Genomic DNA, 24,655 nt, shown 5'->3' on the forward strand with positions numbered 1-24,655 from the left:
TGTCCATCTAGGTGATATGGATAAATATTTACAAAAATATAAATTGCCTAGATTAACAAAAGAAGAAATAGAATACTTAAAAAAATCCCATATTAGAAAAAGAAATTGAACAAGCCATCAATAAACTCCCTAAGAAAAACCCTCCAGGGCTTGATGGATTAACAAGTGAATTCTATCAAAAATTCAAAGAACAACTAATCCCAATACTATACAAACTATTTGACATAATAAGCAAAGAAGGAGTTCTACCAAATTCCTTTTATAACACAAATATGGTACCGATTACAAATCCAGATAGATTAAAAACAGAGAAAGAAAACTACAGATCAATCTCCTTAATGAACATAGATGCAAAACTCTTACATAGAATACTAGCAGAAAGACTCCAGCAAGTGATCACGAGGGTTATTCATTATGATCATGTTGGATTTATGCCAGGATTGCAAAGATTGTTCAATATTAGGAAAACCATTCAGATAATTGACCATATCAACAAGCAAATCAACAGAAATCACATATTTATCTCAATAGACGCAGAAAAAGCCTTTGACAAAATACAACACTCATTCCTATTAAAAAGACTAGAAAGTATAGGAATAGAAGGACCTTTCCTAAAAATAATAAACAGTACATATTTAAAACCAACAGTAAGCATCATCTGCAATGGGGATAAATGAGAAGCATCCCCAACAAGATCAGAAGTGAAACAAGGATGCCCATTATCACCTTTATTATTTAACATTGTACTAGCAATCCTAGCAGTAGCAATTAGAAAAGAAAAAGAAATTGAAGGTATTAAAATTAGCAATGAGGAGACCAAGCTATCACTCCTTGCATATGCTATGATGGTCTACTTAAAGAATCCTGGATAACAAACTAAAAAGCTAGTATAAAAAATCAACAACTTTAGCAAAGTTGCAGGATATAAATCATCAACATTTCTATATACTTCTAGCTCATCCCTGCAGCAAGAATTAGAAAGAGAAATTCCCTTTAAACTCACCTTAGACAATATAAAATACTTAGGAATCTATCTGCCAAGACAAACACAGGAACTATATGAATACAACTACAAAACACTCTCCACACAATTAAAACTAGATCTAAATAATTGGAAAAACATTGATTGCTCATGGGTAGGATGAGCTAACATAAGAAAAATGACAATCCTACCTAAACTAATTTACTTGATTGGAGCCATACCCATCAAACTACCAAAAAACTTTTTTTACTGAATTAGAAATTTAGAAAAAATTAGAAAATTAGAAAAAAACATTAACAAAGTTTATTTGGAAGAACAAAAGATCAAGAATATCAAGGGAAATAATAAAAAAATGTGAAGGAAGGTGGCCTAGTAGTACCAGATCTAAAACAGTGATCATCAAAACCATATGGTCCTGGCTAAGAGATAGTATGGAGGTTCAGTGGAATAGAAGTTGGTAAGTGACCTCAGTAATACAGTCTATGATAAACCCAAAGATCCCAGCTTTGGGGACAAAAATTCACCATTTGACAAAAACTGCTGGGAAAATTGGAAAAGAGTATGCGAGAGATTAGTTTTAGATCAACATCTCATACCCTATACCAAGATAAACTCAGAATGGGTGAACAACCTGAACATAAAGAAGGAAACAATAAGTAAACTAGGTGAACACTGAATGGTATACTTGTCAGATCTTTGGGAAAGGAAAGATTTTTAAGACCAAACAAGAGTTAGAAAAAATTACAAAATGCAAAATAAATAATTTTGATTACATTAAATTAAAAAGTTTCTGTACAAACAAAACCAATGCAAGCAAAATGAGAAGAGAAGCAACAAATTGGGAAACAATCTTCATAACAAAAATCTCTGACAAAGGTCTAATCACTAAGGAGCTAATTGTACAAAAAAATCAAGCCATTCCCCAATTGATAAATGGACAACACTATTCATAAGTACATGAAATAATGTTCCAAATCTCTTATAATCAGAGAAATGCAAATCAAAACAACTCTGAGGTATCACCTCACAGCTAGCAGATTGACTAATATGACAGCAAAGGAAAGTAATAAATGTTGGAGGGGATGTAGCAAAACTGGGACATTAATGCATTGCTGATGGAGTTGTGAATTAATCCAACCATTCTGGAAGGCAATTTGGAACTATGCCCAAAGGGGGATAAAGGACTGCCTGCCCTTTGATCCAGCCATAGCACTGCTGGGTTTGTACCCCAAAGAGATAAGGAAAAAGTCTTGTACAAGAATATTCAGTGTTTGTGGTGGCAAAAACTTTAAAATGAGGGGATGCCCTTCAATTGGGGAATGGCTGAACAAATTGTGGTATATGCTGGTGATAGAATACTATTGTGCTCAAAGGAATTTTGTGCTGGAGGAATTCCATGTGAACTAGAATGATCTCCAGGATTGATGCAGAGTGAAAAGGGCAGAACCAGGAGAACAGAGACTGATACACTGTGGTAAAATCAAATGTAATTGACTTCTCTACTGGTAGCAATGCGATGATCCAGAACTATTTGGAGGGACATATGATTAAGAACACTATACACATCCAGAGGAAGAACTGTGAGAAAAGAAACACAGAGGAAAAACAATTGCTTGATTGCATTGGTTGATGGGGCTCTGACTGGGAAAGTAGACTCTAAATGATCACCCTAGTTCAAATATTAATAATATGGAAATGGGTCTTGATCAATAAGACATGTTAAACCTAGTGGAGGGGGTGGGGGTAGGGCAGGGAAAGAACATGAGTCTTGTAACCATGGAAAAATATTCTAAATCATTTAATTAAATAAAATTTTTTAAAAAATTAAAAAATGCCTTGTATGTGTCAGGCACTGTGCTGAGATTTACATTGTGGTCTCATTAGGTCTTCAGGACAATCCTGTGTGAGAGGGAGGTGCTGCTATTATTCCCATTTTACAGTTGAGGAAATGGAATTAGACAAAGGTCAAAGAGTTAGCCTTGGGTCCCACAGGTAGAAAGTATCTAAGCCTGGGTTTGATCTTAGGCCTTTCTGATTCCAGACCCATCCCTCTTTCTACTTCACTATGTAAGGGACCTTAGTGATATCTGTTCAAGCTCTTCTCATTTACAGATAAGGAAACTGAGGTCCATTGAGGGAAAGGGGTCCATCCAAGGTCATGTGAGTCACCTATTAACTCCAAGATCACCTGTTAACATAATTTTCAGGACTAGGGTTTCATTTTAGTTCTTTTGACTCCAAGTCCGGTAAACTTTTCACACTATAGAGTTCTGTCTTCTCTCCCACTTCCTTCCCAGGGCTATTGTGGAGACCAAATGAGGACTTGGATCCAAGAGTGTTTTGGAACCACAAAGTGTTATGATGCTGCCTATTCCTTTACAGGTGGAGCCACCCCACTATTTTTTCTGTGCAATGGCAAGGAGTTATTCAACCTTCATGCACTTATCCCACAACTCTTTCATATGTTGTTCACATGTAGGGCATTGTTTGGGACCATGGGAGAGACAGGAAGGTTCGATTTATTATGAATTTAGTCCCCCTTAGGCTCACAGAGTGGTATAGTATGAAGAAACAAATGCAGAGAACAATAGTATCATGTCCCCATAAGTGTTCCAGAGATGCTTAGTGAGATGAATGAGGTCTGAGGGGCAAGGTCATTATCGACAGGGCACATCAAGAAAGGTTTCTTGGAAGAGGCAACCCTTGAGCTTGGAATTATAAGATGGGAAAGGATTCATCAGTCTTAGAAGGGAAGATGACATCTCACACAAATAAGGGGTGACATGAGTAGAAGAATAGAGGCATGGGAATATGCAGCATGGACAGGGGAAAGCTAGTTGACCAGTTTGGCTGAACAATAAAGTGTGACGAGAGGATACCAATGTATGAGAGCAGATGGGACTTTGTGAGCCAAGTGTCCTATGATCACAATGTGATAGCATCATATGTTTAGTGGTGGGTGGGACCATAAAGGTCATTTGGCTTATCTCCCTTATCTTTATAGATGAGGATCTGAGCCCTAGGGAAGGGAAGGAACTTGTTCAAGGTCACAGAGGCAGTAAATTGCAGAGCATAGACTTGTCTTGAGTCTTCAATTTCAATCCTAGTCTCTTTTCACTGCCTCCATGCTGCCTTGGATGAGTTCCTTTGCCTCACACATCATGGACATCTCCCAAGAGTTCTTATAAGGTTGGTGAGGCTGGATCCAGTTCTCCTTCATAGCATTTCTTTTATGCCTAGATGAGCACCCCAGAGGGAGAAGCAAAGCCCACATTCATAAGTATTCTCTCCCATCTATTATATATTGTTCCCTGTGATTTGTGGACTTTGTTTCTGGTGCTAATGGTGGCTGTTTTTAAGGCTAAGTATTAATAATAGGATGCTGATAATTTTCAGGTCACCCCTAATTCTCTAGCATTTTTGAAGGTGTCAGAGCCTGGATCGATGAGAGCAATCCAGCATATGTCATGAACACAGATTTGCTGAAAAGCTTGTACAGGGCCCCATATCATAGATTAATGGTGCAAGTCATTTAACCTCTGTCTACCTCAGTTTCCCCATCCATAAACTGGAGATAACAATAATATTGGATTGCCATAGTTATTGTGTGGATAAAATGAGATTCTATTTGTAAAGTGCTTTGCAAACAAACAAACAAAAAAAGCACCATATAAATGCTACCTGGTTATCTTTGCAATAATGGACAAGTCACTTAACCTCCTTGAGCAGCAACTTCATCCATAAAATGGTAATAATAATTATACCTATAAGACCTAGCCCACAGGGTTGTTATGAGTTTCCAATGAGATGAGTTAAATAAAGTGCTCTATAAACCTTAAAATACTCTAAGAATGTCAGCTATTATTATCAGGAGGTGAAAGCCATGCTGAAATTTTTTTCCTCCTAGATAATATTATTCAGCTCCCTTTTCCATTATATGATTTTAAGAAGAATCAAGATAACCACTTGTCAGGTATTTATGGGAAGAGAAAGAGGATTCTTTTGGAGTGTAGGTTGTGCTAGGGAGATACCAAAGTCCTTCTAAACTTGGAAATTCTTCCTAATGTATCATGTTTATCTGTCTTCACCCATAGCTTCCTCAAATCACTAAACTAATGACTAAATCTTTCCAATGACTAAACCAGGACGATGTTAAGGAGTCCTCACTGGGGTACAGTAGTCTTAATACTGATCTTCATCTATATAAAGACTTGCTACTAGGACAAGAGATTTGACTTGCACTAGATTGTCTTGGGGCAAAACTAGGAGCAGTGGCAGAAAGAGAAAAAGAGAAATTCAGGGAGCAGGTCACACCTCCTAACAAATGGAAATCTTCAGTCAGAGCCTGGAAAATCTTATGTCAGGGGGTGTCATAGAAGGAACTCCTGCTGAGGTACGCGATGAGATAGTGGACCCACTCTCAGGGATGTGTGCTCAAAGGTAGAATTATAAAGATAAAACAAATAACAGATTCCTTGGATTTGGGGAATTTCCAGTCAAGTTCATAGAAATTAGTGCTATAGAAGGTCACTTATTTGCTAAATCCTTTTCCATGTGCTCATTCTTTTTGACTTCTCTACAGCATTTGATGCCTTGATTTCTTCTACTTCATACTCTTCACTTCTTAAGGTTTTTTATATTCTGAGTCATTATGTCTTGAGATATTCCTTCTCAATGTACTTTTCTTGATGTATACTCTACTTACTAATAATGAATATTCTCCCAAAAGTTGTGTTACCTCCCTCCCTATCCTTGCATCCTTGATAACATCACTTCCAAGGGATTCAGTTGTGATAGTTATTTAAATCTCTATATCCCATAATAATCTCTCCTCAACTCCAATCCCCCTTCACCAGTTATCCACCTAGATGTTGTCATTCAAGTTGTACCCTCAAATGCTTGTCTTACTCCCAAAATTGATAGTTTCTTTAAGTTTTCCCATTTTGTTCACTACCATACTTCTAGTCATCTCAGGTATACAACATTTGAGCCAACCTCTACTTTTTCTTTTCCTCCTCCAACCTCCACCCAAACAGTTTACAAAATCTTATTACACTTTCATCTTCAACATGTGTCATCATTTGTCCCTTCTCTGCTACTACCATGGATTAGGCTTTCATGACTTCCCATCATCTAGTCTCTTCTCTCTCTAATCCATTCTATACACAACTGTTGAAATCCATTCCCTCAAGAAACTTCACAAACTCCCCATTCACCCCTTTGATAAAGTATGAACTCTTTCACTTGATATTAAATGCTTTTCATTGTCTAATACCAATCATCATTTCCAGGCACATGACACATGGTTGCTCTTTATACTCTCTATATTCCAATCAACCTGGACTACTTGTTATTCTATAAGCTTAACATTGAGGTCACATACTAGTTATGTGATCCAGGGAAAACAGCTTAGCATCTTGTTGCCTCAGACATTTCTCTAAGATGACAAGTTGCTAAACAGTTGCTTGTCTGCATTGGCAGAAAGGCATTTCCTCACTGGGTGTTCCTTAAAGCAATAACATCACAAATTTGGACAATGTTAATACTAACAACAGCAGCAGCAGCAGATGCTGCCACCATTTCCACTCACATTTATAGAGGGTCTCATGGATTGAAAAGTACTCCTTTTGTACTAGATGATCCTGAAAGTCCATCGCCTCCCTGAGACATATAAATTTGCACCTGCCTTCTATGGAAATCCTGAGAAATCTGGGGGAGAGACAAAGGTTTAGATGACTAGTAAAGTATTTGGTCAGCATTCCAGGCTCTGTGAACTCATTATCATGGAGGAAATGGACCTATAAACATAAATGGAATAGAGGTGACAAGAGAGGAGAGTCAACAAACAATGCCCTTACTTTTCAATGTTCTATCCCAAATGAAAGGTAAAAGGATGTGCCATGGGATTGATGGCAGGTGCCGAGCAGCCTAGCAAGGTGGCATCTGTTGTATAAACTAATGGCCCCTTCCATCTCAGAGCATTACTGCAGAAACAGCAGCTAGAAACCAGACTTTGAGGGGATAGAATTCTAAGGGCAATTTATCCTCTAGCTTTATGTTGGACCCTGAACTCAGAAGGGATCTGCCCCTGTGGTACAGTATGGCACAACTGCAGGCATTATGGATGTTTATGACCCCTTTGCAGCATCTGGCTCAGCTGGCAATGTTAGACAGTCTATGTCATGTGAAATTTTTGTTTGTTCCTGACCAATTCAGCTAATGTGGGCATCTTTATTTCTTTTATAACTAAAGTTTTCTTCCTTTGTTACAATTATGATATGTTTTGTATTCACTTGGACATATTTCCTTCATTCTTCATATTAAGCCAGAGAGTAAATGGACATTCCTGAGGTCCCTTTCCATGTTATTCTAGCAGAAATACTACTATGATCATGTCAATGTCCCATGATAAGGGACAGAAACAAATAAAACATAATCTTTTCCTGACCCTGAAATATTCTACTTACTCTCCATACTTCCTAAGTGAAGTCTCTAGTTTCCTATAGCTTAAAAACAAAATTCCTCCCCACTAGCTACCACACTAAGAGTTTTGTTTCATGAACCTGGGCTTCTTTACCCTGAGACTCCTAAATAGTGTTTCCATCATAGGATTTCCTATGTCTTCTTGGGGATTGGGGAGGTTATCTGTTTTATCCAGTTATCTGGGGCTCCTTGAACCACTGTCCTTTGCTTTTAAATGTATAGATTCTTGTCAATGTCATAATGAGAGTTGAAGTTGTCCCCAGTTTTTAAAATTAATTTTGTTTTATGTATTTTTGCTTTTTAAAAAATACATTATGGGCCTTCTGAGATATCCGGGTAAGCATGGCATCAGATTAGATGTGGCTCGCTTCCAATCCTCAGACCCAACGATACAGATGATTTCAAAAGACCCCCAAAAAACCATCCTCATATGACCGGAGGGCTCCTACAGAAGTGAGCAGAATTGAAGGTATGTGGGACATGGGCATTTCCACACTATAAGGGAATGAAAAAACTCTCTCCCAAACCTGAGCTGACATACCCTCCTCCACCACACCTACAGAGCCAGAGTTAAAGTCAGTGTGCGCCAAAATGAACAAGTAAGGGAGGGGTACACCAAGAGTGAGCAATGGGCAGATCCAGGTCTTGGGAGCTACTAAGACCACCAGGGACTTACCCCTGAGAGCAGTAACACCCAAAAAGCTGGCAGGCAGGGGAGGGCAGACCTTGGACTCTCCCGGAAAGATAGCGCAGCTGCGGAGAATTGAGAGCTGGCCCAAGGCAAAAAGCCTTGACCCATATACAGAGAGTCAGTCCTCCTCATTCATATTTCTGATTGGAAAGGGAAGGGAAAACCATAGAGATGGCAACCAGTGCCCAGGGACAATTTCCCAACACCAAGAAAAGCAAGAAGAAGGGGTTGACTTTGGATAGTTTTTATGGAGGAAAAATACAGAATACAGAGGAAATAGCAGAAGAGGAAACCCAAATAAATGCTCCAAAACCTTTCAAAAGAAATGGAAATTGTCCACAAGATCTTGAAGAATTGAAATTGGAGGTTATCAGGTTATCAAAAAGATGGAAGCCTTCTGGCAGGAAAAATGGGATATAATGCAAAGATAATTTAACAATCTGGGGGTCAAGAAACTCCCAATTGGAGAAACAGCTGGAAGCCTCAAAAAGCAGGATAGACCAAACTGAAAAGGAAAACCAGTCTTTAAAGACCAGAATTAGGCAATTGGAAGAAAATGATCTTGCAAAATAGCAAGAATTAATAAAGCAAAGTCAAAAAATTTACAAATTAGAAGAAAACATAAAATATCTCCCTGAAAAGGTGACAGATCAGGAAAACAGAGGAAGGAGAGACAATCTGAGAATCATTGGTCTACCTGAAAAGCCAGAAATAAACAGGAATATTGACATCATAATACAAGATATCATCCAAGAAAACTGCCCTGAGATTCTAGAACAAGGGGACAAAATAGACACTGAAAGAGTTCATAGAACACCCTCTACACTAAATCCCCAAAAGACAACACCCATGAATGTAATTGCCAAATTCCTAAGCTTTTAAGCTAAGGAGAGAATCCTACAAGAAGGCAGAAAGAAAAAAAATTCACAATCAGGATCATACAAGACCTGGCAGCAGTCACCCTGAACAACCACAAGGCCTGGAACACGATATTCAGAAAGGCAAGAGAACTGGGTCTTCAACCAAGAATCACCTATCCATCAAAACTGACTACATACTTTCAGGGGAAAGTATGGGCATTCAACAAAATAGAAGATTTCCAAGTATTTGTAAAGAAAAGACCAGAACTCAGTGTCAAGTTTGATGTCCAAACACAGAGAGCAAGAGAAACGTGAAAAGGCAAATATGAAAGAAAGGGAAAAGGAGAAAAATGTTTTTTTCCCTTGTATTCAAACTTTTCTATAAGGACTACATTTAGATCAAATTATATATATTAATATGTAGGGAAAATGTTATGTGTAATTATCAAAAATTTTATGCATTATTAGAGTAATTAGAAGAGTCACTCATAGGGAAAGATTGGGGCATTAAGATGATATGGAGAAAGGGGGGAAGAAAGAAAAAGGGGAGGATGGAATCAATGATGGTATCAAGATATACTTGAAGAAATAGAAATAAATTAAATAGAATAATCCTTGTCACACAAAGATACACATGGGAAGGGGAGGGGGAGAATTCTCTTATAAGAATGAGAGGAAGAGAGTGCTAATTGGTACTACTTAAACCTTACTCCCAGTGAAATCAAATCTGAGAGGGAAGAGCATCTAGACCCATTGTGATCTTGAATTCTATCTTATCCAACAAGGTAAGGGAGAAGGGAAAATTAAGGGGAGATAGGGGGGATGGAGTTCAAAAAGGGAGGGAAGGAGGGGGGGAGGGAAATAAACAGACCCTAAATAAAAGAAGGGAACAAAAAGGGAGGGGCTAGAAAGGGAAACATATCAAAGGAGGGGATTAGGGGGACTGATTTAAAGTAAATCACTGGTTTAAAAGGTTATAGCAAAAGAAGAAAGGGCAGAATTAGGGGAAGAGATCAAAATGCCAGGGAAGTCACAAGTGACAATCATATCTTTGAACGTGAATGGGATGAACTCACCCATAAAACATAGACGAATAGCAGACTGGATTAGAATCCAAAATCCTACTATATGTTGACTCCAAGAAACATACATGAGGTGGGTAGATACTCACAAGGTCAGAATTAAAGGTTGGAGTAAGACCTATTGGGCCTCAACTGATAGAAAGAAAGCAGGAGTTGCAATCATGATATCTGACAAAGCCAAAGCAAAAATAGACCTGATTAAAAGGAATAGGGAAGGTAAATACATCCTGATAAAAGGGAGTATAAACAATGAGGAAATATGACTAATCATCATGTATGCACCAAATGGTATAGCACCCAAATTTCTAATGGAGAAACTAGGAGAACTGAAGGAGGAAATAGATAGTAAAACTATGTAAGTGGGAGACCTGAACCAACCACTATCAAATTTAGATAAATTAATTTTAAAAAAATAAGAAAGAGATAAAATAAGTGAATGAAATATTAGAAAAATTAGAGTTAACAGATATATGGAGAAAAATAAATAGGGACAAAAAGGAATATACCTTCTTTTCAGCAGCACATGGTACATTCACAAAGATTGACCATGTACTAGGGCATAAAAACATGGCAAAAGAGCAGAAATGATAAATGCAAACTTTTCAGATAATAATGCAATAAAAACAATAATTAGCAAGGGTACATGGAGAGGCAAATCAAAAATTAATTGGAAATTAAATAATATGATACTCCAAAATCAGTTAGAGAACAAATCATAGAAACAATTAATAATTTCATTGAAGAAAATTACAATGGTGAGACATCCTTTCAAACCTTATGGGATGCAGCCAAAGCAGTACTCAGAGGAAAATTCCTATCCCTGAGTGCATATATTAACAAATTAAGGAGGGCAGAGATCAATGAATTGGACATGAAAAACAAAAAAAAACTTGAAAGTGAACAAATTAAAATCCCCCAGAAGAAAACCAAATTAGAGATCCTAAAAATTAAGGGAGAAATTAATAAAATCGAAAATGATAGAACTATTGAACTAATAAATAAGACTAGAAGCTTGTACTTTGAAAAAACAAACAAAACAGACAAAGTACTGGTCAATCTAATTAAAAAAAGGAAAGAAGAAAAGCAAATTAACAGTATCATAGATGAAAAGGGGGACCTTACCTTCAATGAAGAGGAAATTAAGGCAATCATCAAAAACTTTTTTGCCCAATTATATGGCAATCAGTATGCCAATCTAGATGATATGGATGAATATTTACAAAAATATAAATTGCCTAGACCAACAGAAGAAGAAATAGAATTCTTAAATAATCCCATATCCAAAAAAGAAATCCAACAGGCCATCAAAGAACTCCCTAAGAAAAAATCCCCAGGGCCTGATGGATTCACAAGTGAATCCTATCAAACATTCAAAGAACAGCTAATCCTAATACTATACAAACTATTTGACATAATAAGCAAAGAGGGAGTGCTACCAAATTCCTTCTATGACACAAATTGATAGTGATTCCAAAGCCAGGCAGGTCAAAAACAGAGAAAGAAAACTATAGACCAATCTCCCTAATGAACATAGATGCAAAAATTTTAAACTAGCAAAAAGACTTCAGCAAGTGATTAGGAGGGTCATTCACTAAGATCAAGTAGGATTTATACCAGGAATGCAAGGATGGTTCAATATTAGGAAAACCATCCACATAATTGACCATATCAACAAGCAATCCAACAAAAACCACATGATTATCACAATAGATGCAGAAAAAGTCTTTGATAAAATACAACACCCATTCCTATTAAAAACACTAGAATGCATAGGAATAGAAGGGTCTTTCCTAAAAATAATAAACAGTATAAATCTAAAACCATCAGCAAACATCATCTGCAAAGGGGATAAACTAGATGCATTCCCAATAAGATCAGGAGTGAAACAAGGATGCCCATTATCACCTCTATTATTCACTCTATTATTGTACTAGAAACACTAGAGGTAGCAATTAGAGAAGAAAAAGAAATTGAAGATATTAAAATTGGCAATGAGGAAACCAAGCTGTCACTCTTTGCAGATGATATGATGGTCTACTTAAAGAATACTAGAGAATCAACAAAAAAGCTAGTGGAAATAACAACAACTTTAGCATAGTAGTAGTATATAAAATAAACCCACATAAGTCATCAGCATTTCTTTATATCTCCACACATCTCAGCAGTAAGAATTAGAAAGAGAAATTCCATTCAAAATCACCTTAGACAATATAAAATACTTAGGAATCTATCTGCCGAGACAAACACAGGAACTATATGAACACAACTACAAAACACTCTCCACACAACTAAAACTAGACTTGAATTGAATAATTGGAAAAATATTAAATGCTCATGGGTAGGATGAGCTAATATAATAAAAATGACCATCCTACCCAAACTTATCTATCTATTTAGTGCCATACCCACTGAACTTCCAAAAAACATTTTTACTGAATTAGCAAAAAACATAACAAAGTTCATTTGAAAGAATAAAGGATCTAGGATATCCAGGGAAATAATGAAAAAAAAATACAAAGGAAAGTGGCCTTGCAGTCCCAGATCTTAAACTATATTATAAAGCAGTGGTCATCAAAACAATTTGGTACTGACTAAGAGACGGAAAGGAAGATCAGTGGAATAGACTTGGGGTAAGTGATCTCAGCAAGACAATCTATGACAAAGTTGGGACATTAATTCATTGCTGGTGGAGTTATGAATTGATCCAACCATTCTGGAGGGCAATTTGGAAATATGCCCAAAGGGCGCTAAAAGACTGTCTGCCCTTTCATTCAGTCATAGCACTGCTGGGTTTGTACCCCAAAGAGATAATAAGGAAAAAGACTTGTACAAGAATATTCATAGCTGCACTCTTTGTGGTGGCCAAAAATTGGAAAATGAGGGGATACCCTTCAATTGGGGAATGGCTGAACAAATTGTGGTATATGTTGGTGATGGAATACTATTTTGCTAAAAGGAATAATAAAGTAGAAGAATTCCATGGAGACTGGAACAACCTCCAGGAAGTAATGCAGAGTGAAATGAGAAGAACCAGGAGACCATTGTACACAGAGACTGATATGATACACTGTGGTACAGTTGAAGGTAATGGATTTCTCCATTAGTGTCAATGTAATTTCCCTGAACAATCTGCAGGGATGTAGGAGAAAAAAACACTACCCATAAGGAGAGGACAAACAGTGGGAGTAAAAACAATGAGGAAAGGCAACCGCTTGACTACAAGTGCTGATGGGAATATGACTGAGGAGACACTTTAAATGAACACCCCAATGCAAATACCAACAACATGGAAATGGATTCAGATCAAGGACACATGTGATACCCAGAGGAATCATTTGTCGGCTATGGGAGGGGGATTGAAGGGGGAGAGAAAAAGAAAATTATCTTTGTTTCCAATGAATAATGTTTGAAAATGACCAAATAAAGTAACGTTTAAAAGGAAAAAGAAAAAAGAAAAAAACACATTATGGAGTTTTGCATTTGATGGTCCTGGTGTATGGAACTCCTAGAGCAGAAACTTCCTTCACTAATGCAATCTTGCCACCTATCTGTAATTTATATTCCTAGAGAATTGTTTGGAGCATTAAAAGATGAAGAGACTTGCCCAAGATCACACAATCAGTAAGTGTCAGAGGTGGAATTTGTGTCTATCTCTTCCTAATTCCAAGCTCAGGACCTTTTCCAGTGCAACATTGCTACTTCTTTCGACTGTTTTCTACTGAACAGGAAAGTTGTTTTAGGGACTTATTGTCTATTCATTATCCTTTTATACTTCCAACACTGTCCTGAGATCAGATGTAATCTACTTTGTGTCTTGCCTGATTGCTATGCCAACATCTTGTCTTTTTGAGGCTAGTACCATGTGCTAGTTTTCTCTGCATCCCACTCTGTAAGTATTAGAAACTCTCACACATAGTAGGTGTTTAGAAGTTAATTGTTTGTTGAATAATGAATGTGTGAAATAATGACTTTGCGCAATGGGCTATCCTGATATTGCTGAAACATTTTAGAGTCCAAGAGAATTTGGATTTAATATTGGTCCAAAGGCTAAGGCAAACATTTGTACTTTGACTTCACTTTGATCCAACTCCATCTACTAAAGAAAGAATTGCTAAGCTCTAGTAGTCACATTGGTTTCCTTGGAAAATTCCTGAGCAGTTATATCAGAAGGTATTAGCCTGTCAGTCACTGAGTAGAGCTCCCCTTATCCTCAATATCATTTTCTAGTGATTCAATTTACCTCTGAATAATGCCTGCAATTTTTATGTGATTAAGTAGTCCCCACCACAAATAGCTCCTGTGATTTCTCAGCAAATACAATGATGTTGCTTGAGCTAGAAATTCTGCAATCTCATCAGATGCACTGTTCATTCAGTCTTGTCTTTGGGACCTAAGAGAGGTGTATGGTAAAGCAACAATCTAAGTAATGCAATTGGTGACACTGACTAATTAGGTTACAAGCTCATAGGATCCTTTTGGATTTAGAGTGGGATTTGACCTTGAAGAGCAGTTTGCCATGTCCTCTAATCCACTGACCAAGACACTCTGCAGATTGTCCCGAGGAGTAAAAATTGTCCCAGGGCAAAGTTGGACAGGCAAAATGAAGTAGTGTCTAGAAAGTTCAGCTTCACAATGAGAAGATTTGGGTTTGAATTCTCTCTCTAACTAGCTATGTGATCATGGACAAGCCATTCAGCCTCTAAGTTTCAGCTTCTTCATCTATACCATGCCTCACCATTATACTCTTGTGTCTTATAACCACATCAAAATATAACAATAGCATATTACTATTAAAAAGATATATTTTTTTTTTGTTTTGGGGAAATATTTGGAGTCTTCATGGTCTTTGATAGGGTCTTTGCAATTTCCTAATGGTGATCTAACCTGATTTCCTGTTTCACTTTAAATATGTGTCCACTTTTTTTGTCCATCTATGATGTCTATTCCAAGTATCCCTAATGCTGCACAAGATCTTCCTTATATTATAACATGGGAAACAGCCATTTGTCATCAACTTGTCTTTTCTGTGTTAATGGCTAAATCAAACTCTTTTAAAGGATTATGTTTTCTCCTGCAGGAGACTCTTCCATGTTCTGGAGCTTAATGCAATCACCACAATGACCTCCACAAACAGGAGAATCTGGAATATCTCACTATGTGTAGAGAATTGTAAAGAATTAAATTTTATGGTTGGACTAAATGTATGAGAATTCTAAGATAATACTGTGATTGTCGATTTTAAAATTAATATGGTCCAAGTCAAAAATGACATTTAGCAGCTTTTATTTATAAAAAAGGTGGAGTGAAAGTAGGGAAATGAAAAAGAGAATCGAGGAGATGACATCATACCACACTAAATATTTGCTCTGGTGCCCTTTCAACTCTGGCAGGGCTCATTAACCCCAACCAGAGGGCCCAGTGGTAAATTAAACAAGTGTTCCACCCATGCAGCCTCCTCCAAGAAGGGAAGTCCTCTCCAGAATTAATCTCTCTGGAAGCCAGGAAAAGAGGATCAGCTTCTCACTTACCCTGGTCAAAGCTCCAAAAGAGAAGATCCAGGAGCAGTCTTACCAGAAGCAGTCCAAGATTCAGAGTCCTAGGTCCAAGTCATAGCTCCAAGCCACAATCCCAGTCCAATATCCTCCAACCCCAAAATTCAGGATGAAGTTCTCTTGCACAGGAAGTTCATCACCTTTTATAGTGCCTTTTTTACATCCCTTCCTGTCCCTTTCTCCACTTTATGGGAACCAATTTCAGTCGTTAAATTTGCTTAGCACTGCCCATGGGGTGGTCAGTTGCTCTTTAGGAAATGGTTTACTACTCCCCTCCCCTTAGTGTTAAGTAGGGGTGTCTATACTTTTGTTTGATTAAATTTAAAAGTAGGCAAGGGGAGATTCAATCCCATCTTCACAGAATCGTCTCTCAAATTGGGTTCTGTACTCGATCTCAAAAAAATGGAAAATATCACCTTTTCCTCTATTGTATTTTTTCTGATGTTAATGATCATGGAATAATTTTTTTCTTTTTTATAGCATTAAAGGCATTTTGAATGATATTGACATCTGCTTGAGAGACACCTTATTGGATGAAATTATTTAAGGCATCACTTTGCTCTACTGAAACAATTTTTTTTTTAATAGTGATCAAAGCATAGGCATAGTACATTTTGGATTCTGTACATTTTTCAGTCAATTGTGTGATGGTAAAGATGTGGTTCATTATGGATCATTGCTTATGAAACCAATCTGTTCTCTACTAATATCTTCATCACAAATATTCTCAATATATGTAGAGATAAGACTTGTAAAAACTGCATGTAGATGGAGAAGTTGGGGGATTTGTCAAGCTATTATGTTCTTGGTCACCATTTTCTATAGTAATATCTCTGAGACTCTCTTTCTCCCACTTTATTTCCTTCTCTCTTTAAGATACCATGTGAATTGATCGCTCAATATACTCATTTTTGTATTATATCCATCATGGACCTCTTCTGTGTTCATTTGATAAAATTCACTGACTTTTCTTGTCCTTATTTTTCAGCTCCTATAAGCACTTCTATAAGCACATTTGGGACTGTGACATTGGAGTCCAAGGGTCTTCCTTTCTGGTCTTTGATAGTTAAAACAGTGTCTCACATTTTCAGGTCATCTCCATTTCTTTCTCTTTATTATATGACTATTTCCATCCTTAAATACCTTCAGGATGATATTAGATTTCTCACTAAGTTTTAAACTGATTTTGACTTCTACTGCTTTTCTTTGCTTTACAAAGTGATATTAATCCATAATCTTCAATCATCCTTCTTAGTGAGAATTTACAAATGAGTGTATATTTTATTCCATCATTGTCTTTGTCTGCCATCTTACATAACCCATAAAACAAGATATATTTCTATAGTATGACACTTTTTAGATCCCTTTGATATCCTCATTTTGACATTTGATTTATATTGGTAAACTTCTATATAAAATGCAAATAAAAAGTTGAACTAATTTCTGTCATCCAATATCATTATCATTGCCTTATCAGCAGTGAGTAGTTTCAAATACATGCTATATTATTTTCTTCTTATTATTTTTCCTAGGTTTACATTCACTTTAATATTTGTTTGTCTACTGTTGACCTGAGAGTACACAGATAGTTGAGAAATGATTTCTCCAAAAGCAAGGAAATTTTCCTGTCTTTTAAAAATGATCAATTTTGAGCATTTATTTACTTTATCTACTTTTTATTTGTTGTGATGATCCTTAAAACCCTTTTCTATAAGGAAATATTATTGATGCAGAGGTATGTCTTCTATGTGGTCTTTCAGTTTTTGCTTTTCTATTTTGTGATTCTTGATATATTTGCTAATATACTTCTTTCTGTCCTCAAATATCTATTTCCATCTTTGCACTGAATTTACCAAAAATTATTAGTCATGGTGATTTAATATGGAGTATCTTTCTTAGTTCTTCATATATTTTTCCCTTCTTTTATTCTCTGCAACCAGTATTGGTATGTTGAAATATAATTTATTTTCATGATGACCTTCTCAGAATTATTTATCATAATCATGCAAATAAAGATTCCCCATCATATAGATGGGAAAGTAGACATAAGAGTCTTCAGTTGTCAGTGTTTACTTGGACATCATTTAATCACCCTTTTTTAATATTAATAAAGTTCAACATTGAAACATTAAAGTCTCAAAAGTCTACAACCATTCTAATCCATTTCAAAATATCAGACTAATTTAAATATCCCACAAAAGAATAAATTTTCTTATTGTCATCAGATATAGGAAAAAAGTCTATATTGTACGGTCCTTTCTATATCTGTTAATGATAACCTGTATGCTTTTGGCTGAAGTGTCTTTCTTCTGGTTTCATTTACAAAGAATGTAGAGACTGATGCAGTTCCATTGCTCCAGAAGAAGGATCATTCAATGACTATTGCACAAGGATTCCACATTTAGAGTATTAACAGTCAAGGTTCCATTTACAGATGCTCAAAAAATGAGGCAATTCTTAGTATCATTCCTGCCCCCATACCTCTCCTCTCATACCACTCTGACACAGTTATTGCAGAAACAGAGGTCTGCCTATGCCACAGAGCAGTTTTACATTTTTCTTTGTTCTATGAAAAGTTTGCTATGGGCAAATAATTTATCACTAAGAGACCATGATTAGCTTGTCTACACTTAGAGTTATTAGTCTTAGAAAGCCAACTTAGTCTGTCATGAGGACTATTCTTTACAGCTTGATATTACTACAAGATATTGGGTTCTACTGGCATAGCCTTCTAGACCATAAACTCTATGCAAGAATAAAGGATTAATCTAGAACTTTGAAGAGAAAAGCATATAAAATGATGATAATTTATCTCCTTTTTCTTCAGTACTTTAAGGTCTACAAATCCTGTGAGGAATGTAGTATCCCCATTTTATAGAACTGATAAGCCAAGGTCGGAGATATTAAATTATTTTATCATGGTTGCACAATTAGCTGTCAAGGTCATACTCATATCCAAGTTTCCTGACAATTTGTTCAGTTCTCTTCCTCTTCCAGTACTGCTCAATCCCTTGGATCTCCCTCCTTCATTTAAAACCACTCTCATTTGGGGTGAAGTCACAGATGGAGGATGCTTAACTCTAGTTGTTAGGCAAGGATCTCCATGCGGTCTGTATTGTGTTCATCTTTGCATTCCCACTGGTGCCTGTTATAGGATCTGGAACTGAGTGGGACCATATGGATCATGTATTTAATTGGTTAGCGAGGGACACAATGTTGGTTACTTGTCAGGTCCATATCAAGGTCACAAATTCAAGTCCCAAATCCCTTTACAAACCCATATCTCACTCAATTCTATTTTGAAATTCTGGAATAACTTAAACACAGGACTCAATTTTAATTTGGCCTTTGTTGTGCTGAGTTACATGTACTGCTAATGTGTTTCATTGTTTAATGAAGTTGTAAATGTCAAACCCAATTTATTAACATGGAATTAATGTTCATTCTGTTTTTCCAGCATCCCAATTAAGAATTTATATTTCATTTAATTTCTCTTGATGTTATGTAAATGAAATATTACTCTTGCTATGAGTTTGTGTGTATGTGTGAGAGAGAGCGGATGGCATTTTTATAAAGAATGTGAAACTTTTCAACTTCCAAAAGTTTGTTTTGGATGATTTTTCTAAAAAATAGGAATGTGAAAGACTTATGACAGGGAATACTATCCACCTCCAGAGAAAGAACTGTTGGAGTCATATTTCACATCAGTGTATTTATGGTTTTATTTTGAGGTTTGGGTTATGTATAAGTGTGCTCTTGCAATAGTGACTAATAAGGAAATGTGCTTTGCATGGCAATTAAAATGAACAAATAAATAAATAATAGAAATGTCAGCCCCAAAGATATTTTCATTAGAGTAAAAAAACAAAACTTAATCCAAATCTTGATGTTTGGAAGGGAGGAGGAGGAAGAGAACATGGGAACTGCTTAAGGAGATTAGGTCTTTTGGATACTTGTTTAAGAAGGAGAACACATGGTGAGATAGTCTAATAACTGCTTATTACCTTTCTGTTGTCCAATTTATAATCTCTCGCATTATAGAGGTAGTTTTGAGTAGCATAAAGAACATTGAATTTGGACTAAGAAAATGTGGATTTGAATTCTGACTTGGCCACTTACTAATTGTTTGGTTTGGGACAGTTCAACTCTTTGATCCTCCCTTTCTTCTTTGGTAAAATGGGCATAATAAAATGACACTATTATAGGATGTTTTAGATGGTTTAAAATGAAGTAATTTGTAACATGTTATATAAAAACTATCCTTTTTTTTCTTTTAGAGGTTAAAAGGATGTTAGAAATGATCAAATCCATTCTATTGATTTTATATTTTGGGAGCCTGAGGCCCATGTAGGAGAGTTGTGAGATCAAATGATCATCAATTTAGAGCCAGAAGGTCTAAATTGATTAATCCTTGAGTCCAAGATTTTCATTTGAGAAATAAGGAAACTCAAGCAGAGAGAGGTGACATTTTGACTAGGATCACTCAGCAGCTAAATGTTTGAGGTGTTATTTGAACTTAGTATTCCTGACTCTAAGTCCAGGTCTCTATCTCTTCTGCCATGTTGCTTTACATTCTTATAACTAATAAATTGTAGAATCAAGAATATTGCATTACTTGGGTCTCCAGGACACTTTCCCTTTCGTCACAGAGAACAGAGGGGATCCTGGAAAGCTTTAGCTAATGAATAAAAAAGTAACACTGAGATGCCTCAAAAAATCTCTTATTTTATAAGTGGATATTTCTTCCATCCATCCAATCATCCTATATGATTCTTTTAAATTCTCTCCTGAAAGATCACAAAAATATAATTAAAAATAATAAAGCCTCCACAATTAGAAAGCATCCTTTGATGCCTTCCAACCTAATGTATACCTGAATAGAATTTTTTCTTCAACATTGCTCTTAGGATGCTTTCTTTTGTATTGAGCCTAAATCTTCTTTGCATCTTCTATTCATCACACTTATTTTTTTTCCTTTGATGGCAATTCCTCTTCCTCATGGTAGCTTTTCTTTCAAAAACTAGATTTTCCTCTATACCCTAACACTGAAGTTTTAATTTTGAGTTTAATCATCTCCATTTAAAGTTATCTTTTTATTTTCTGTCCCCTGGTCATGATTACTTTAGTTATACTAAAGTTTGTCAATATTCTTCCTAAAATGTAACAAAGAACCAAACACAATCATTCCCATATAGTCTGACTACTACTAAAGAATAGGACAGTCCAACTATCTCCATCTTCTCTAAATACTAGATCTGGTAATTTATGGGTTCTAATATTCTTTGGGTGTCAGAGCCTTTCATCTGTTATTACAATCTTAGTAGATCATCATCATCATCACCACCTCCATATCTGGCATTTCTCTAACATTTTATGAGAATCTGACATTTATTTTCTCACTTTATCCTCACAACAAACCCATGAAACAACTATTATTACTAAACCCACTTTACAAATAAGGATCACATAGCCCCTAAGATTCTAAGGCAAGATTGGAAATCAAATCTTCCTGCATTCAGGTCTAGCCTTGTCCCTACTATGACTTCTAGCTCCTATTAAGTAAAAATAAAACCCCCACATTAATTAAATTATCTTCTTTACAAAGTACTTTCCTACATCATCTCTCATAGGTTCTGTTATCTGTTATGTGCAGATGAATCTAGATCTGTACGACCATTAATCTTTTTCCTGAGTGTCAGTCCTGCATCACCATCTCCTTTTCTGAGCATTTCAAGCTGGGTGTGACATAGACATCAAGAACTCAACATTTCTATAATGTTTCTCAGTTTCCAAACCCCCCTAACCCAAAGCTACCCCTCTTTTGAACCTATATTTTGCTATTGGGACACTACCACCTTTCCAGTTACTTTTGTTCAAAACTTCACTGTCAGACATATGTGTCAAGATGGCTCCAGAGTAGAAGCAGAGCTCTTCTCCTCTCCACCAATCAAGGCAGAGTGCCTCAAAATGAAAAAAAAAACAAAGTCAAATGAGCGAAGGAGTTCCACAGTAAGGCACAGCACAGAAGGAAGGCAAAGTTGGGGCCTTTCCACACTAAAAGGGGGCAAAATTTCCCCCACCAAGGGACGAGTTCATCACCCCTCCCCCAATTCACCTACCTTTCCAGAGTCCAAGGAGTATAAGACAAACTTCTAAGTTCTAGGAGGGAGGCTGACTGAGGTCAACACAGACTTACCCATAAGAGAAACTAGACTCAGAACATTGGGAGGCTGAGGAAATGGTGAGATAGGGTGAGAAAGTTGGGGAGAAGGGGTGGCTCACAGCAAAATGCCACAGAGAACTGAAAAAACCTTCAGGCAAAAACCTCTCAAGCCTTCAATACAGATTCTTGCCTACACTCCACACCTAGACCTCTTCCCAGGCAATCATTAAGTTCTAAGGGGCTGGACCTGCACAAAAAAACAAGATGAGGGACCCCAGGAGGCTGAGGAAATGTGGAGATAGAGCAAGGAGCTTGGGCAGAGACAACTGGCTCAAAGCAAAATGCCACAGAGACCTGAAAAATAGCCTGTGAGAAAAAAACCTCTCCAGTGCTTAATACAGAGACTTCCCTACATTCCACATCACACATCTTCCCAGGCAATCTATAAGTTCTTAGAGGCTGTACCTGCCACTAAGAGCAGCTGGACACTGCTGAGGATTGGGAAAATATCCTCAGGGAAAAACCTCTCCAGAGTCCAATACAAAGATCACTCACATTTCTCATTTAGACATCTGACCAGGAAGGAACAAGGTAATGGTCACCAACTCAATGGTCACCAACTCTCAGGAAATAAAATCCACAAACACCCAGAAAATCAAGAAGAAAATGTTGCCCCTTTATAATTTTTATACAGAAAAACCTCAGACTAAAGAAGAGACAGCAAAAGATGACAAACAATTAACACACCCAAACCTTTGAAAAAAGCAGAAATTGGTCACAAGTTCTTGAAAACTTTAAATCTGAGAATGGGAGAAAAAAGGAAGAGATGTGGCAAGAAAAGTGGGAAATAGTTCAAAAAGAAAATAACAGTTTAGGAGATAGGATCTCCCACTTGGAAATTGAAGCCCAGAAATCAAATGAAATAATAAGTAAATTGAAGACCAGAAATGACCTCCTGGAAGCCAAGAAAAGTAGGAGAGATCAAACCAAAAAGGAAAATCAAAAGATTTTAGCTGAAAACCAGTCATTAAAAACTAGAATCTGGCAAGTAGAAGGCAATGATTTCACAAGAGAGCAAGAATTATTACAGCAAAATCAAAAGAATGACAGATCAGAAGGCAACACAAAATATCTCCATTGAGAGAGTAGTTGACCTTGAAAATAGATCTTGGAGAGACAATTTGACAATCATAGGCCTACCTGAAAACCTGGAAACAAACCAAAACCTTGACACCATACTACAATAAATTCTCCAAGAAAACTGCCCCGAGGTTCTGCAACAAGAAGGCAAAATAGACATTGAAGGAGTTCATACTAAATCCTCAAAAGACACCCCCCCCCAGGAATGTAATTGCCAAATTCAAGAGCTCCCAAGCTAAGGAAAAAATACTACCAGAAGCTAGAAGGAGGCAATTCAGATTTCAAGGAGCACCGATCAGGATTACACAAGATCTGGCAGCCTCCACACTAAAAGACCGCAAGCCTTGGAATATGATATTCAGAAAGGCAAGAGAATTGGGTCTACAACCAAGGATCACCTACCCATCAAAATTGACTATATATTTCTAAGGGAAAAGATGGGCATTCAACAAAAGAGAAGACTTCCAAATATTTGTAAAGAAAACACCAGAACTAAACAGAAAATTTGACATTGAAATACAAAAACCAAGAGAAACGTGAAAAGGTAAATAAGAAAGAGAGGGGTCTCACTTTTTTTTTTCTTTAAGAATCTCAACAAGGCCAAATTGTTTATATTCCTATATGGGAAAATGTTATTTGCAACTGTCAAAAATCATATTCATTATTAGAGTAGTTAGAAGAATTATCCATAGGTAGAGATTGGGATACTAAGTGGTTTAAAATTATATATAAAAAAGAAGAAGAAAGAAAGGTGGGGGGAAGAGAAGATGGCACCAAGAGAAAATTGAAGGAATAAGAAAATTAGGAAAGAGGAGGCAGAGTCAAGATGGTGGTGAAGAGACAGCAAAAGTTCAAACCTCTGAAAACTCTTTCTTACCAATTACAAACTAAATGCTTCTAGGGGGCTGAAAATCAAACCTAACAAGACAGAGCCAAAGAACCCTCCTGCTGGACTCAATTTAAGAGGTATGCCTCCCAAAAGCTGGAATTTGAGAACACACTGGTTTAAGGGGAAGGGAGAAGGAAGATCCCAGGGCTCCCCCCCTCCCCAACTAGAGCACTAAGCCTTCAGCTGCAGCTGGAACCTCTTGGCGGGCAAAGGTGCTGGTCTGGAGGGAGCACCTTGTGGGCAAAGCTATGCCAGGCTCAGAGCATTGAATACAGGTGGTGGGGAAGGAGTTAGAGAAGGATCACAAAGTGGGCAGCCTAGTTGTAGTAGTGGAGACCCTCCATTTCTTCCCCCTTCCAGGAGGTTTTGGCCTCAGGGCACATCCAGCCCAACCCAGCTAGATTTAATCCCATCAAAAAATCCATCAAAAAAGGGCAGGGAAGTTGAAGTTCCAACACCCCTCCCCCACAAACTGCTGGAATTTAATCCAATCAAAGCCTCCTCAGGACAGGGGAGCAAAAGCTCCAATACCCCTCCCCCACAAACTGCACTGAGAGACTTGCTGACAAAACTCCAAGAGGGAAGACTGACAGAAAAGCCTGAAACAAAAAAAAAAAATTAGTGGAGCAAGAGCACAAACAAGTTCAAGGAGTAAAGAAGGGGGTAAATATGAGTAAACAACAGAAAAAGAAAAGAGAAATTACAATTGATAGCTTCTATACAGGCAATGAACAAAGAGCAAATGGAACAGAGGAGGAGGGAACCTAGCGAATTGGACACAGGCTTTGGAAGAACTCAAAATACAATTCAAAA

Source organism: Monodelphis domestica, chromosome 5 (assembly GCF_027887165.1).
Source record: "Monodelphis domestica isolate mMonDom1 chromosome 5, mMonDom1.pri, whole genome shotgun sequence".
Taxonomy (NCBI): Eukaryota; Metazoa; Chordata; class Mammalia; order Didelphimorphia; family Didelphidae; genus Monodelphis; species Monodelphis domestica.